This window comes from Equus asinus, unplaced genomic scaffold (genome assembly GCF_041296235.1).
Source record: "Equus asinus isolate D_3611 breed Donkey unplaced genomic scaffold, EquAss-T2T_v2 contig_89, whole genome shotgun sequence".
NCBI classification, from domain to species: Eukaryota; Metazoa; Chordata; class Mammalia; order Perissodactyla; family Equidae; genus Equus; species Equus asinus.
The window spans coordinates 499,366-513,828 of NW_027225543.1; the positions used below are offsets into that span (position 1 = coordinate 499,366).

The following is a 14,463-nucleotide window of genomic DNA, read 5'->3' on the forward strand; positions in this document are numbered from 1 at the left end:
CCAGCAAACAGGCTTTTCTAGGCTCCTCCCGCTCTACTGCCTCGTTCTTGTCACACCAAGGTGACATAGCTCGCTTCCTGAGACAGGTTTTTGTATCACTTTTAGGCGCTTAAAGTGAAGGTAACAAGAAAAACCTCTGAGTCTTTTTTTTCTTACAAATAATCCTAAAATAATGTTCATGTTGAAAGAACACATTTTGGGGTCACACATTTTGTTCCGCTTCAGTACACTCTGATGCTTGCACAACAAAATTGCCCGAGAACGCATTTCTCAGAACTATCAACATGTCAAGTGACTGTACTTCCCAGGCAGCAGCCTGTTATCTCACCCTAGAAGCTGGTGTACTTGTTGCCCTAGAAGATTAACAGCAGGAAGCCACATTTCCTTTAGCCTCCGGTCAAGAAATGGATAACATGAGTGGATAGAGAGAGGCAGATACCCTACTGAGACAAGTCAACCTCTGTTTCCACTGAAAGACTAAAAGCCCTTTTCAACCCCACTCCATCTCTCTAATGGGGCCTCCGCCTGAAGTTATTGCTGCTACAAAGTGCTCTCGTGAAATTCTAGTTTACTGTTTCTCTCCAAGTCAAGAATGTAACGTTTCAATTCAGCAAGTACCCGTGTGTCTTCTCTGGGCCACGCAGGCATGGGGACAGGAGATACAAATATGAATTAAATAAAGTTTCTGCCATTCAGTAACTCAAAATCCAATGGATCAGAATATACCTAACAAAAAATTAGGTAGTGGATTCATGGTATGCTAATGATGTGAGCAAAGTGACTGAATCGCATAATATATTTTCCAGCATATTTTGCCTGTATTTTTATTTTTTAATTTTTTCCTTTTTTTAGGATTTCCCTAGAAGGCATTGTAGAATAAGTGGGAAAAGGTCGATGATGTAGGTCTGAGCCCTGGGGCCTACACCAAAAGTTGCTATCCTGGATGTGGAAGTTTGGCCCTCACATCCATTCCTGCTTGCTTCTTGTATGCCTCTTTGTACAGGCGAAACTGGAAAGCTAAAGTATTTCCTAGACTCCCTCGCAGGTAGAGTTCTGGATGTAAAATTAGCGTCTGGCAAGTAGATGACTTGCCTGAGATTTCGAAGGCAGGGATGAGGCAGAGGCATCTCCCTGCTATTTTTGGCGAATTTCTGTTGACAAGGACGGTGCAGGAGATGCGAGTGTCCAGTCTCCAGAACTGTGGGTGTTGGGAGGGCCTTACAGCAGCAGGGACAGCCAGGTCAGCGTTGTCGTGTTGAAGCACCAGCTCTCTGGCTGTCCGGAGGTGGTTGAGGGAGGTGGGAAACATCTTCTGTGTTCTCTGTCCAGGCAGCTTCCAGATCCCAGCCTCTCTGGGTCTCAGCTACAGTGTTGTTCTTGAACGCTGTAGTCCCTGTGGGGTCTCCTGATTGAGGCAAAAATAGTACATTCCCCAGTGGTTCAGTTACTAGTGTTCTAGAAGTCCTTCCTGGAGGCCCAGCGTAGACCCTGCTCTCTAGCCCTTTCAACAGTTCACTCAATTCCCTGTAGAATCTCTTTCTGCTTAAAATACCTGGAGTGGTTTCTATTTTCTGCGCTGACTCATTAATATGTTTGCTCTGTAGCCTCCAAGAGTCATCTAAACCTAATCTCTTCAGTTTCTTTTGATGGGAAGTGAAGACATGAGATGAGGCCCAGGGGTCTGCAGTGATCTGATGCCTTCAGCTGGGCTGTGCCCTCACCGGGTGCTGCAGACCCCACATTGAGTTTATCCCTGAAGGTATTTGAGTTTGTTACGCATAGACTAGATTATCTCTGACATCTCTTGCTGTACAAATATAATGTAAACGCCTTCTTCATTTAAAACATTTACAGAATGTATTCTGTAACAAGAAATTGTTGAGTATCTGGTTCATGCCCAACTGTTTCCTAGTCCTATTGATAATTGATAGGCTGCTCACAGACCCCAATGATAGAACAGATGTTTCCTCTAGGGGAAAGGATTTACATCTTTTGCACACAAAGCCTAGGAACACAGTATGTGGGGAATGGAGCTGCCTGTATATACACTTGTGTGAGGCGGTGGTGTTCTCAGTGTTTTTAGAGTCATGTATCCTGCATGTTAAAGAAAGCACAATTATGATAAGTTCTAAAGAGTTTTTAACAGCTTTCTAAAGTTATTAAAGATATCTTGTTGATATCATAAAAGCTCTTTGCCTTTTTCGAAATCCATTCCTTTATTTTTCTGTGCTTTACATGAAGGACTGAAAGGTTTGAATTTACCAGTGTCTCTTCAGCACATGTATGCTTTCTTCTCAGGGAAAATCCTATAAAAGGAGGAGAAAGCATTGAGGGGACTATTTTGGGACTGCATGATGTACTTAGTACTTTTTTAAGATTTTCTGTGACATAGGCATTTTCACCATTTTACTGATGAAGAAACTTATCTGTACTGGTTAAGTAACTTGCCCCAAATGGCCCAACTAGGAGGCAGTGACACAGGATTTACAGTAAGGATTAATCCCATTGTCCTCTAACCACTCCGCATCTTGCCGTTTATGGTGTAGTTGATGCAGATATACACAGAGTTCCCTACAGACACATTCTCTTTCACCTCTCATCCTTTAATCCTGTGGTTTCTCTGCCTGTACTGGTCTTTATTTTCTTCACAAGAGTGGGTCCTCTTTCAAGGCTTGACCCCAGCCAAGTAGGCAATACCTCCTTTCTCCGTTTAACTATGTGACTGTACTTCTCACATCACAATTAAATTACCTTGAGGTAACACTAGCTGCTATAACAGATAAACTCAAGATCTCAGTAACAACACAGAGGCAGCTTATTTCTCCCTCATGGAAAGTTCAATCAGGTGTTCAGCTAGTGGCCTTCTACTCAGTGATTCAGGAACCCACACTCTTTTTATATTATGGCTGTGCCATCCCCTAAGACCGTCGAGTCCTTAGTTTCCAGGCAATGGACAGGAAAAGAGAGGGTATGTGGAAGACTGCATGAGAGGTTTCTTACAAGTGAAGAGTAGAAGTAGCAGACATTGTTCATGCCCACGTCCTGTGGCCAGAGCTCAGTAACATGCCACACTGACTTGCAAGAGAGGCTAGGAAATGTCAAATACCTGTGTGCGCAGGCAGCAGGGGAAACTGGTTTGATGAACACATATCAGTCTCTGTGCCTCCCTTAAAGAATAGAGACTGCATCTCAGTCATCTTGGTATCTTATCCAGTGAAAGTCTGATGAACGTCACTGATTTTGAAGTGATGGGGTTGCTGTCTTATGTGCCCCAAATTGAAACTTACTACATTCTATTATGGTTGCTTAAGGAATGATCTGTCATTCTCTGATTAGGTTTTAACCTCTGAGTAGAGGAACTATGTCAGACTGTTTACTTTTGAATCCCCAGCACAAGGACTAGAACATAGCAAGAGCTTAATAGATGTTTGTCAAATAAGTGAGTGAGTCCTCAGAGAGAAGAAAGAGGGACAGAGCTAGTCTATGTGGAGTTAGGAAATACTAATTGACAAGGTGACTTGTAAGTTAAATGTTGAATGACTGATAGAATTTTACCAAGTAGAGAGAGCAAAAAGGAAGTGCAGGCAGGGATGGTAGTGGTGTTGTGTTACTGTTTTGTTTGTTTCATGGGTAGAAATTTAGAAAACAATCACATGTTTATAAGCCCAATTTTTTTTAATTCGATATTCAAATATTACAAATGAACTTCAGGGATGGGGAGGGAAAATATACAACTTTACAATGTATATGATCTCTATTGACTAAAAGGGTGGTCCTAAAAACCTTGGTATTGGTCTTTAGCTACTAAAATTGTTATTTTCGGTTTATTTGTTGAGATATATCAATACAAAGGCAGTGTTCTGGTTGTGTGTCCTCTGAAGATTTTGCACCATGTCAAGAAGCTAGGGAGATAGATATGTGTGAGCCAAAGGTCCCTCATCACTGCTCCTCATCAGAACTTCTCAGAGCTGGCTCTGCGTCAGAATCACCTGTTGGATTGGTTAGGGTGCTTTTGGCTGCAAGTAACAGGATATTTGGCCAAAATTACTTTCAAAAATACAGGTTTAATTTTTCCCACACAACAAGATGTCTGAAGGTAAGCGCGTCCAGGGTTTGTTCAGTCCCCAGTGATATCAGGCTCTAGGTCACTTTCTATGAGCCAATCTTGCCTTTTTCTTCATGGGTGAATGATGGCTGCTAGAGTTCCAAGAAACATAGTGCCCCTCCACAGCTCCATTTCCACACACACACACACACACACACAATTTAAAGGCACAAAGAGGAGAGGGTTCTCTTGCTTCCCTGTCTTTTTATTAGGAGTCTTACCCAGTGGCCTCCAATAGCCTTGCTCACAAACTTCATTGGACAGAGTGAATTACGCTCAGCTCTGAACCACCAGCCGGCAGAGAGGAATGGTGTTAGAGAGATTGATTTAGCCCAGTTGTGATTTACCCCTTGGGGTGGAGGAGGGCCCCACCGGCATGCCTGAGCAGTGGTTTTAGGTAGTTAGTAAGTCCTGTCTGCCACACTTGGGGGGTTCAGTCTCTGGAGATTCTGATTGTAGTAGGCCTAGAAATAATATTTTAAACTTTCAATTAAATGCTTTTTTCCTAGGTGAGGAGAGAGATTACAAAGGAGAAAAGCAAGTACTGGGTCCTTTCTTACCTAGGGATAATTTCCTTTCATTCATATCTCATTATACAGTGTTTTACTTTACGTGTCTGTATCAGTTAACCAAACAGCAGAGCAGTTGTTTTTCTCTGATAACTTGGTCCCATGTGGTTGGCACGCTAACACTTTCAGATGAGGTCGTTCTTGTTCAGGAAAACATTCTCAGTCGTTTCAGTACTTATTTATCAAGGACATTTTAAGCCCTACTCTTCACTTGATCTGAATTCGTCACGGCTGGGCAGTGCTCCTTTTGGAAAAATGAGCCTTAGATCAGAGTTGGTTAGCAGGACCCAGGAACTGGAAGGTTTCTGTATGTTCTATATAGAAGTACTGCGTGAGACTGAGAACCCCCCCTTTCAACACGTGAATGGATAAACCCCGAAGGTAGGTGATGTTTATCATTGTAATCATTATAGAAGGCTTCATGAACAGTCCTGGAGATGCTCCTTCAAATGTACGAATACAGCACATATTGTACTCCAACAATATATGTAAATTCTCAATAAGAACATCCCAGTAAATGTTGGACAGTCCATATCACAGACAACAAACAACAGGAATAATCAGCCTTTATCCATGTAATGATCTTTTAGCAGTAATTCAGTCGATAGCAGTAAGCCTTTGGACATTTGCAAATCATAGTTCTTTTATTTCCTCTGAAATATTACTGAAAGCACTTTTTTTTTTTTAAGGAAGATCAGCCCTGAGCTAACATCTGCCTCCAGTCCTCCTCTTTTTGCTGAGGAAGGCTGGCCCTGAGCTAACATCCATGCCCATCTTCCTCTACTTTATATGTGGGACGCCTGCCACAGCATGGCTTGACAAGTGGCATGTCGGTCCGCACCTGGGATCCGAACTGGGGAACTTTAGGCCACCGAAGTGGAACGTGTGAACTTAACCACTGTGCCACCAGGCCAGCCCGCAGAAAGCACCTTTAAACATTTAGATTAATAAGATAACCCGAAAAAGAGAAGGCTGATTTAACAAACATCTCCTCTATGTGAAAGCGTGTTTACAAAAGGGTTTTAATTGTGCTTCACTTGCCAGAAGGAGCAGGGCAAGTGATAGGCTCCTTCAGCTCCACCTTTTCTCTGTCCCATTTGTTGGGTTTCAGGAAAAGGTTTCATTTGGTGAAAGATTTTTGGCTTAAGAAATATTTGAAAACTGCTGTAGAAGATTCTAGGCAGTTCTCCATTTTCTTAACCACAAAAACAAAAATGACCTTAAATTGTAGCGGGTGGGATTAAGTTACCTAAAGTCAAATGACGAGATTCTATCTCTGAAAAATAGTGTTACCAAGGAAAGCTGTATTCCTTTTCTCTAAAGCTTTAAGAATTGCATAAATTTTTTCAATGTATTTTAAATTGCGTAAGAAAGTCTTCTTGTAAAAATCCTAACAGTACAGAAATATAGAGAATGAAAATGAAATTTCAACCTCTTCAATTCCATTTTCCACCCCAAAGGCAACTACTATTAACAGACCTTTTTTCTCTATTTACATCCATACTCATATACAGAACTGCTCATCTTCTTGATGTGCAGTTTTCTCTCAGGTTTGGAGGAAAGACTAAGGAAACTGTTCAGGTCCACAGCTCTATGATTTTGGTGGCATATATCCATAATACTGGAAAGCAAAGCTCAAATTGAGCCAAGATTGTTTCTAAGTGTTTGGGTCAGTCCTGTAGGAAATTCTGTATATTAAGAATGCTAGAGAGTCAGCAGCCGTTGGCGTGTGTATGCAGGTGACACCTGACCTACTGACCTACATGCAAGTGGACAGGCAGATGGTCTTAGCAGCCACGTCCCTGGGCTCAGGTCAAACCTCCTTCTTCTATTGAAATCTGTATTTGAGTCACAGAATTTGATTAAATTCATGTTATTTACTGAATTTATGAAATCTATAAAATTTCACCATTTGACGCAGGATAGGTTTTTTTTCCTAATATAGTGTACAGGTTGTGATATCAGTCTGAATAAGGCACTACCTTGATGGAGAAGCAGAAAAAAACTTGTTTCTGTGTATAGGCGCTTTTATCTAAAATATCTTCCGAGTTCTCAGTGTAATTTTCTGATAAACAAAAATCTCTCAAAGCCTCTCAGCTTAACTGGATTTTTTTAAAAGAAAACCTCCTTAATTCTTAGAATCTTAAGACATGGTTAAGTGGCAAGGTGTCAGCCAGTTAACTATTAATTGAGAATATGTAAATAATATTTGTCATGAGAATAGGACAAAAGTTCTTGTTCCATTCATTTTGTCACCAATGTTGTACAACCATTTAGGTTAGTACAATTTTTTATTCATAATAAACTCTATTAACATTTCTAACAATGGGAAAGAGTAAAGCTGAACATAATACAAGGTAGAAAATAAAAATATTTGTATTTGCTTGTAGAAGATGTTTTCAAACTTCTTGTGGAATGTGTTTTCAAACTTAGAATTAACTATGAGTATATATGAGTGGGATTTTAAATAAAATATTATAGCAAAAATGTAAAAATATAATATAGTGATTTGGTAGCGATGCATGAAGTCAATGATACAGATTAAAGAACCAACTCATTTCACAAGTTTTTACACGGTTTTACTGTGAGGCTTGGCTGACATTGGCTATTAGTTGAAAAAGTTACTTAGCTTCTCTAGGCAGTAGTTTTCTCATTTGAATGTTAAAGAGATTAGACTAGGATATTTCTAAAGACCTTTCCAACTTTTTTTATTCCATTACCCTGTGATTCTTAATTTCTTGGAAACCACCTAGTTTCTCTGAATTTCCCCACTTTTTCATTTTTCCATCCCAGATACTCAGCATCTCAGATGCTTAACAGCTCTTAAAACTTCCCTGGGACTGAGGACTTCAAAAGTCTTCCGTGAACACAATGAAAAAATAATTAAGGTCCATTAACTAGAGTATTTTATTTAACCAACATTGTTTAAAGAAAGAGCATTTCACTTAAATTTATTTTTTGGATAACTGACACCTATTTTATTGAATACCAGATTTTTGCTTATTTTAACATTCTCTTTAAAGAAAATCTCTAAATTGTATTATATATTTTAATGCCTTTAATAACAGAAAATATCTCCACATCATTTTCTTTTCTTTTCTTTTCTTTTTCTTGGAGATGTAGAATCACCTTTCTAAACATCTCTTATAATACTGGGGATCTTTCAGGGCAGTTCAGGTATGAAGGTTCTTATGAAGGATGCATTTGGTGGCAAGTGACAGGAACCCAGCTCGAACTGGTGAGGAATTAATTGGCTCACCTAACTGAAAGGAGCTGCTTCTAGGTGTACCAACAATATGAGTATTAATCTGGAGCTCTCTCTCTCTCTCTCTCTTTGCATATTCAGAATCTGCTTTGCTCTATGATCATTCTTTGGAAGGCTTTTCTTATATGTCACAAAGATTGTCAACAGCAAGTCTGGGCTTAGCAACTCTAAAAGAAAGCAAGCTCTTTCCCAGTGATTCCAGGAAACACCATAAAGCTGACTCTCATTAGCCAGGTATGAGTCACTTGCTCATGCCTAGAACAGTCAGTGTGACCAGGGAAGGAGCTCCTCATTGTCTAGGCCTGTCCCCCTCTCTGGAACATTGGTGCAGTAGGGGGTTGGGGAGGTGAGGATGACGTGAGCCTCACATGAACCATGGATGGAGACTAGGGGAGCTGTGGATTCCACAAGAGAAAATTAGTGTGCTGTTGCCAAAAAAGGAGGGGAAGAGACACTTGGCAGGACAAAACTGTAAATACTCCTGTGGAAAAGACATTTATCCCCACGTTTTGTACACCTAGATTGCTCTTTTCCATCTCTTTCACTGTCAGCTGTCACTCGTGCTGTTGTCAGTTTGCTTCTTTACAATCTCTTCATTCGTTTGTTTTAATTTATAACGTCTTATCTTCTGAGGGTTTGGAAACCAGATGAGCAGAGTCATTAGAGTTGTTTTCAAAATAAGAGTTAATGGGCTCTGAATGAGGACTGGAGAGCCTCTCTCTGAGTAAGGGGTATAAACTTTCTACTTTTTAATGGATTTCATCACATTTCTTTTGGCCCTTCAAAAGTCATTTCTGGGGGCCAGCCCTGTGGCCAAGTGGTTAAGTTCACACGCTCTGCTTCGGCGGCCCAGGGTTTCGCTGGTTCAGATCCTGGGTGCAGACATGGCACCGCTCATCAGGCCACGCTGAGGCAGCGTCCCACATGCTGCAACTAGAAGGACCCACAACTAAAATATACAACTGTATACTGGGGGGAATCTGGGGAGTTAAAAAGCAGAAAAAAAAAAAAAGATTGGCAACAGTTGGTAGCTCAGGTGCCAGTCTTTAAAAAAAAGTCATTTCTGCATATTTTCTGATTTCTTTGCCAAAACTGCTTTCTTAATAGGTGATATACTATTGTAATTTTAAGATCCAATGACTATGAACAGTAAATGCCATGAACACAGTTGCTTTAAGTAAAAGTTACATTTTTGTGATTTTTCTAAATTTAAGTGGGTTTCTGACGATAGCTTACGTGTTCTTTTGGAAATGAAAACAGCAGAGAATAAACAAAGCTGAGCAGCTGTAAGTTGCTTTACTGGACTTACTAAAAGACTGGCATTTTATTTTACCTTTCCTCTTTGTAATACTGCTCTGATTGCAGATAAGTAGTTTAGCATTCATGGTGGAGTTTAGGGGAGAATAGGGAAATTTTTTTGAAACACAAAACTATGTATTTCCACAAATATCATATACTGTGCAACACACCAAGTTTTGATCATTTATGTTAAAAAGGACCAGAATAACATTAATAAAATAAATTCTCAAAGGCTTCATTTTAGTTAATAGTTTATCTCTACTAGAAATAATCAGTTGTACTTGTTGGCTGTTTAAAAATACTCTTCGTAAGTAGCATAATTGGCTGATTTTGAGAATTTGGTGGAGGTAGTTCTAGTGGCGCTGCCCAAGAGTTTCTATGTAATTCTACTAAAGAAAAAGGTGAAGAAATGACAGTGGTGAGTGTTACATCCACCTAATCAAGAAGCTGGCCTTGACAGAAAGAAGTAAAAAATATGGTCAAAGAAAATCAATGGGCTTAAGTAATAAATTCTTCAAGGTTAATAGGAAAAGCAGAAGGATTCTTAGAGATTTATGATAATTAGAGAGAAGGAATATGAGTGGCTTATAACCAACACTGTTGGATGCTTATCGTGTGCATGGTTGGAACTACTCGTCTCCATTTTGTAGATAAGGAATTAGTTAGAAAGAGGCTAAGCGATTTGGTATATGATGGAGCTGAACTTCAGACCCAGGTTTGTCCAACTCCAGAGCCAGCAGACCTGGTCACTTACTCTGAGATGAAGGGTCATTCTCTACAGAGGGTAAAGGCCAAGCCCCATGGTTTTGGACGTGATATTCCAAATCTCTACCCTCCTCCCCCGTTACTCTCAGCCTCCTCCTACATGCAAAGTGGGAGCAGCAAAGTTTCCCTCACACCCCACTGGCTTTCATGCTTCTATGCCCTTAAGACAAGGGTTTTCTGAGCCCAACATTTTCCTGTCAAAATGCTGTTCTTTCTCATTATGAGTCTAAATTTTGGAGTAAGTTTTTTAATTCAAAAAATTATATATACATATATATAATATGTCATCATATATGCATATGTTTATTATACATAATAAAAATCAAGCTGAAGGTTCTTTGAGATGCCTTTCTGGCTAACACTGTGTTTTGTAAGGAAGAAAAATGGTGGTGGTGATGGTGGTCGTGGTGGAAAGGATATAATTTTCTTTGAAATTTTAAATTCAAACATCTTGGCACTTTGTTAAACAGAAAATGATTCCTTGAGGCAGGAGTCCTGTCTAATTAATCTTTGTCTTTATGGCCTAGCATAGTGCCTGGCACATATTAGGCACTTAAATATGTGTTGAATTAGATTTTCCCTTATCTTACATAATTTTTCCTTTGGTCCTACCTAGGTTTGTAGTTTGTACCTCTACTATAATATTCATCATACATGTTGCATTAGGAATAACTTTGGTTACTAGTAAAAAGAAAACTTGACTAATAGTGGTTTAAACCATTACCTCAAAGCTTGGCAGCCCAAGACTGATGCAGCAACTCAAGGATGTCATCAGGGAACCCACTCCACTTCTGTACTCTCTTTGGTATAAGGCTTTTTATTCTCTTGGTGGAAAGAGGGCTGCTGTCCCCCAGGTAGTGTATCTACATCCAAGGAAGGAGAAAGGGAAATGTTAGAGGTGAAAAGTAAACAGTATGATTCTCAAAAGTCCTTCCCTTATTATTTGGGAATGAAAGCCCTTCCCAGGGACTCCCACTTATGTCTCATTACATAGAGCTGGGACACATGGCTACCTCTAGCTGCAAACATGGCTAAGAATTGGATTATGTGGCTTTTCAGCCTCTATAGCCTGGGCAGCCAGGGGAGAAAAGGTTGAAGTGGGTGTTTACGAAGCCAACCTTGTAGGTCTGCCCTACAAGTTTTTAGTTACTTGGTATAAGTTTATGTTTCCTGGCATACCATAAGCCTATGGAAAACAAAGAATGTGTTTTGGCAATCTTTGAGTTACCCATAATAACCAGCAGGAGACTACCATAGCACTTATAGTGTCTAAGACATTGTGGCTACTCAATCAATGTTGTATTTTTTTACTTTAATTCAGAAGTAAGAGCCAGGCAGGAATTAGTGACTCTGGTTTCTCTGAAAATGATGGAGTCCATAGATTTCTCTTTGGTGACTCATTTCCTCTATCAACATTGGAAAATTACCTGGAGCTTTCCTGCTTCATCAAGTTGGCCCATTACAGAGGACAATTTAACAGTAATATTGCCTGGAATGTGTAAAGTATAACTCAAAAAACAGGATGGGAGAGAAATCATGAACATATGATGGTCAACAAGGGCTTTTTTAAGAGAGATAAAAAGGTAGATAAGCAATAGGATAATATATTGTAATCAAAGAAAAGATTAGCAATTGAAAGTTAAGAATAATCTAAAATATCTTAGCCATTCAGAGTTCTAAGGGGAAAAATAAGTACAATTCATTCCTTTAAATGGCTCAAATTGCTGTCTGATTCATTTATTTAAATCCCAAATTGCTATTCTATATCTATACTGTTTCTCCTTCAGAACAGATCTTGTTCCTTTTCCCTCTATCATCTTACTCTTAATTATCAATCATGGAGAATGAAGATAAGACAATTGAACATGAAGATTTGGCACCATCCACAGAGATGAATAACATAGCCTCTACGGATCAAGAAACCCAGGTAAATCTGTGATCAAGTGTAGACCGTCTCAACCATTTCCTTAAGGAAGGGACTTCCAAATCTATGATAGCAACGTGTCCTCTTCGTTCTCTGTCACTCAGTTAACAATTCTCCCATTCTTAATCCCCAAGCTTGTACAGTAGGTGTGACTACCAATTTTCCCAGTCATTTTAGCAGCTAGCCCTACATAAAACTGCAGAAATAGAGAGCCTGTGAAATGCTTTGTGTTCGCAGCCTAAACCCTAGAATGCTTCTGGTTTCTTCCCTCTCTGTTTTTATTGCTTAAATTTAAGTAGATGAATGAATGTGAATTGTTTTTCATCACAGATAGTTATTTTTTTTCTGAACCACTTTGATATATTTACCAACTATTGCTTTGAATCATATCTTAAATAGGCTAATTTTTAAACAGTATTGCAAATGTAATGACATTGTATGTGACTCAGGCATTTATAATGCTACAATAGTGACTCAGTGGTAAACACCCCTAAGAGAGTTCTTGTTCCAAGCAGTAGCTGATTAGCTAGAAATGAAGCTGTATATTTCCCCTATGAACTGTTACCCTTAATTCTAATAATGGAAATTTTATTCGTGATGTGGTGGCTCAGTGAGTATAAAAATGGACAGCAAATGTACAGTTTTAAGTATTTTTTTAATTGCTTTAAACACAGGAGGAGACAGTTATGAACCTCAAAGGTACAGAGGGAAATGAACCAACAGAAGGAAGTAACCTATTGAGTAGCAGTGAAAAAAGGCTGCAGGAAACACCAACTGAATCAACTCATTTGCAAAGACTGAGACAAACATTTGCTTGCCTCCACATGGTTTACTGGATAGAGTGATAACAAATGGTATGTAAATGGTACGGGTGAATTCAGAAAGATGGTAAAAGATGAAGTTGTCATATAATGAAAGATTTCAAATAATATGGTTTAAAGGACAAAAAGAAGTTTATTTCTCTCACACATAAAAACTACTAGGTGGGGTCAGCCAGGTGGTGTACTGGTTAAGTTCACATGCTCCCTTTCAGCAGCCCAGGGTTTCACCATTCGGATCGTGGGTGCAGACGTAGCACCCCTCATCCAGCCATGCTGAGGCAGCGTCCCACACAGCAGAACTAGAAAGATCTTCAACTAGGATATACAACTACGTACTGGGGCTTTGAGGAGGAAAAAAACAAGAAAAAAGAGGAAGATTGGCAACAGATGGTAGCTCAGGGCCAATCTTTCTCACCAAAAAAAGGATACCTTAAAACCATATTTAAAAAAAAAAGAGGGGTCGGCCCCATGGCCGAGAGGTTAAGTTGGCAAGCCCCACTTTGGTGGCCCAGGGTTTCACCAGTTCAGATCCTGGGCGCAGACATGGCACCACTCATCAAGCCACACTGAGCGGCGTCCCACATGCCACAATTAGAAGGACCTACAACTAAAAATACACAACTATGTACCAGGAGGCTTTGGGGAGAAAAAGGAAAAATAAAATCTTAAAGAAAAAAAGGGGAGAGTAGAAACGGGTGGGCTTCCCTTCTGAAAAGAAAAAAAAAAGTTACTGGGTGAACAATTCACAATGGTATGTGTCTTTATTCCACACAGTCACTAGGGGCCCAGGCTGAAAAGCTCCACCATCTTCAACATGGAGGGCTTCCAAGAGCACTGTGGTCACCACCATTCCAGCTGTCAGAAAGAGGAAAAGAGCAGAGATCAAGGACCTTTTCCTCTTCTGCGTCAGAGTAATCTCACAGGATTATGTTAGACCTCCAATGAGAAAAGTGATTGAGAAATCAGTTGTAAACAGAAAAGCATTACATAAATGTTGGTTGTTATTACTGTTAAGTAATGCAACTAAGGTTTAAGCCAACACAGCTACACTTCCAAATGTCACATCATTTTATAAGGAAGAATCCTCGTTTGCAATTCAATTTATTCCCATAGAGCTGCTATTACTTAAAACATTTGGGAGGAGTGACGTCAGCAATATGGCTGAGTGAGCTAGTCCCTTCCTCGCTCTCCCTTTTGAGTTATAACTAAATGGACACTTACTGACCAACAGAGGAAACCCACACAGCACAACAGGATGCCTGAGAGACACACGCAGCTATAAATCTGAGGGTGGGTGGACTGGCCCCCCAGGAAGTGATGGAGACAGGTGAGCACACCCTGTTCTCCCCGCTAACCCTGTGCATGCAACACGAACACTCCAACCTGGTGCAAGCACCTGGAAAGTGGGAACACGCAGCAGGGCAACCATAAGAGGAGGCGGCGGTAACCCTTAGCCTGCACTCGTGGTTGATCTCCCAGTGGAGAGAGGGAGCCCACCACACCCCTGTGCGGTAAAGGAGCAGCCATAGCCCAGGTCCCAGCAGGGAAGCCCTGACCACCAAGCTCAGCAGCCCCACGGACTGCAGATCGTAAACAGGGACCTCAGCAGATTTCCAAGCTGGGGCAAATACTTCGCAGGTGTGCATGAATGCTCACAGTGCAGCTGTGCTCCCAAAGAGGTAACCAGTCCAGGCAACTGTGGGAATAGGTGTGGC

General features: G+C 40.4%; 1 pseudogene; it reads left to right on the forward strand.

The window, feature by feature from the left end:
* The first annotated feature begins 1,691 nt into the window (after window positions 1-1,691).
* Window positions 1,692-14,463, forward strand: part of LOC139044492 (sodium/hydrogen exchanger 9B2-like) — a 52,092-nt pseudogene continuing 39,320 nt past the window's right edge.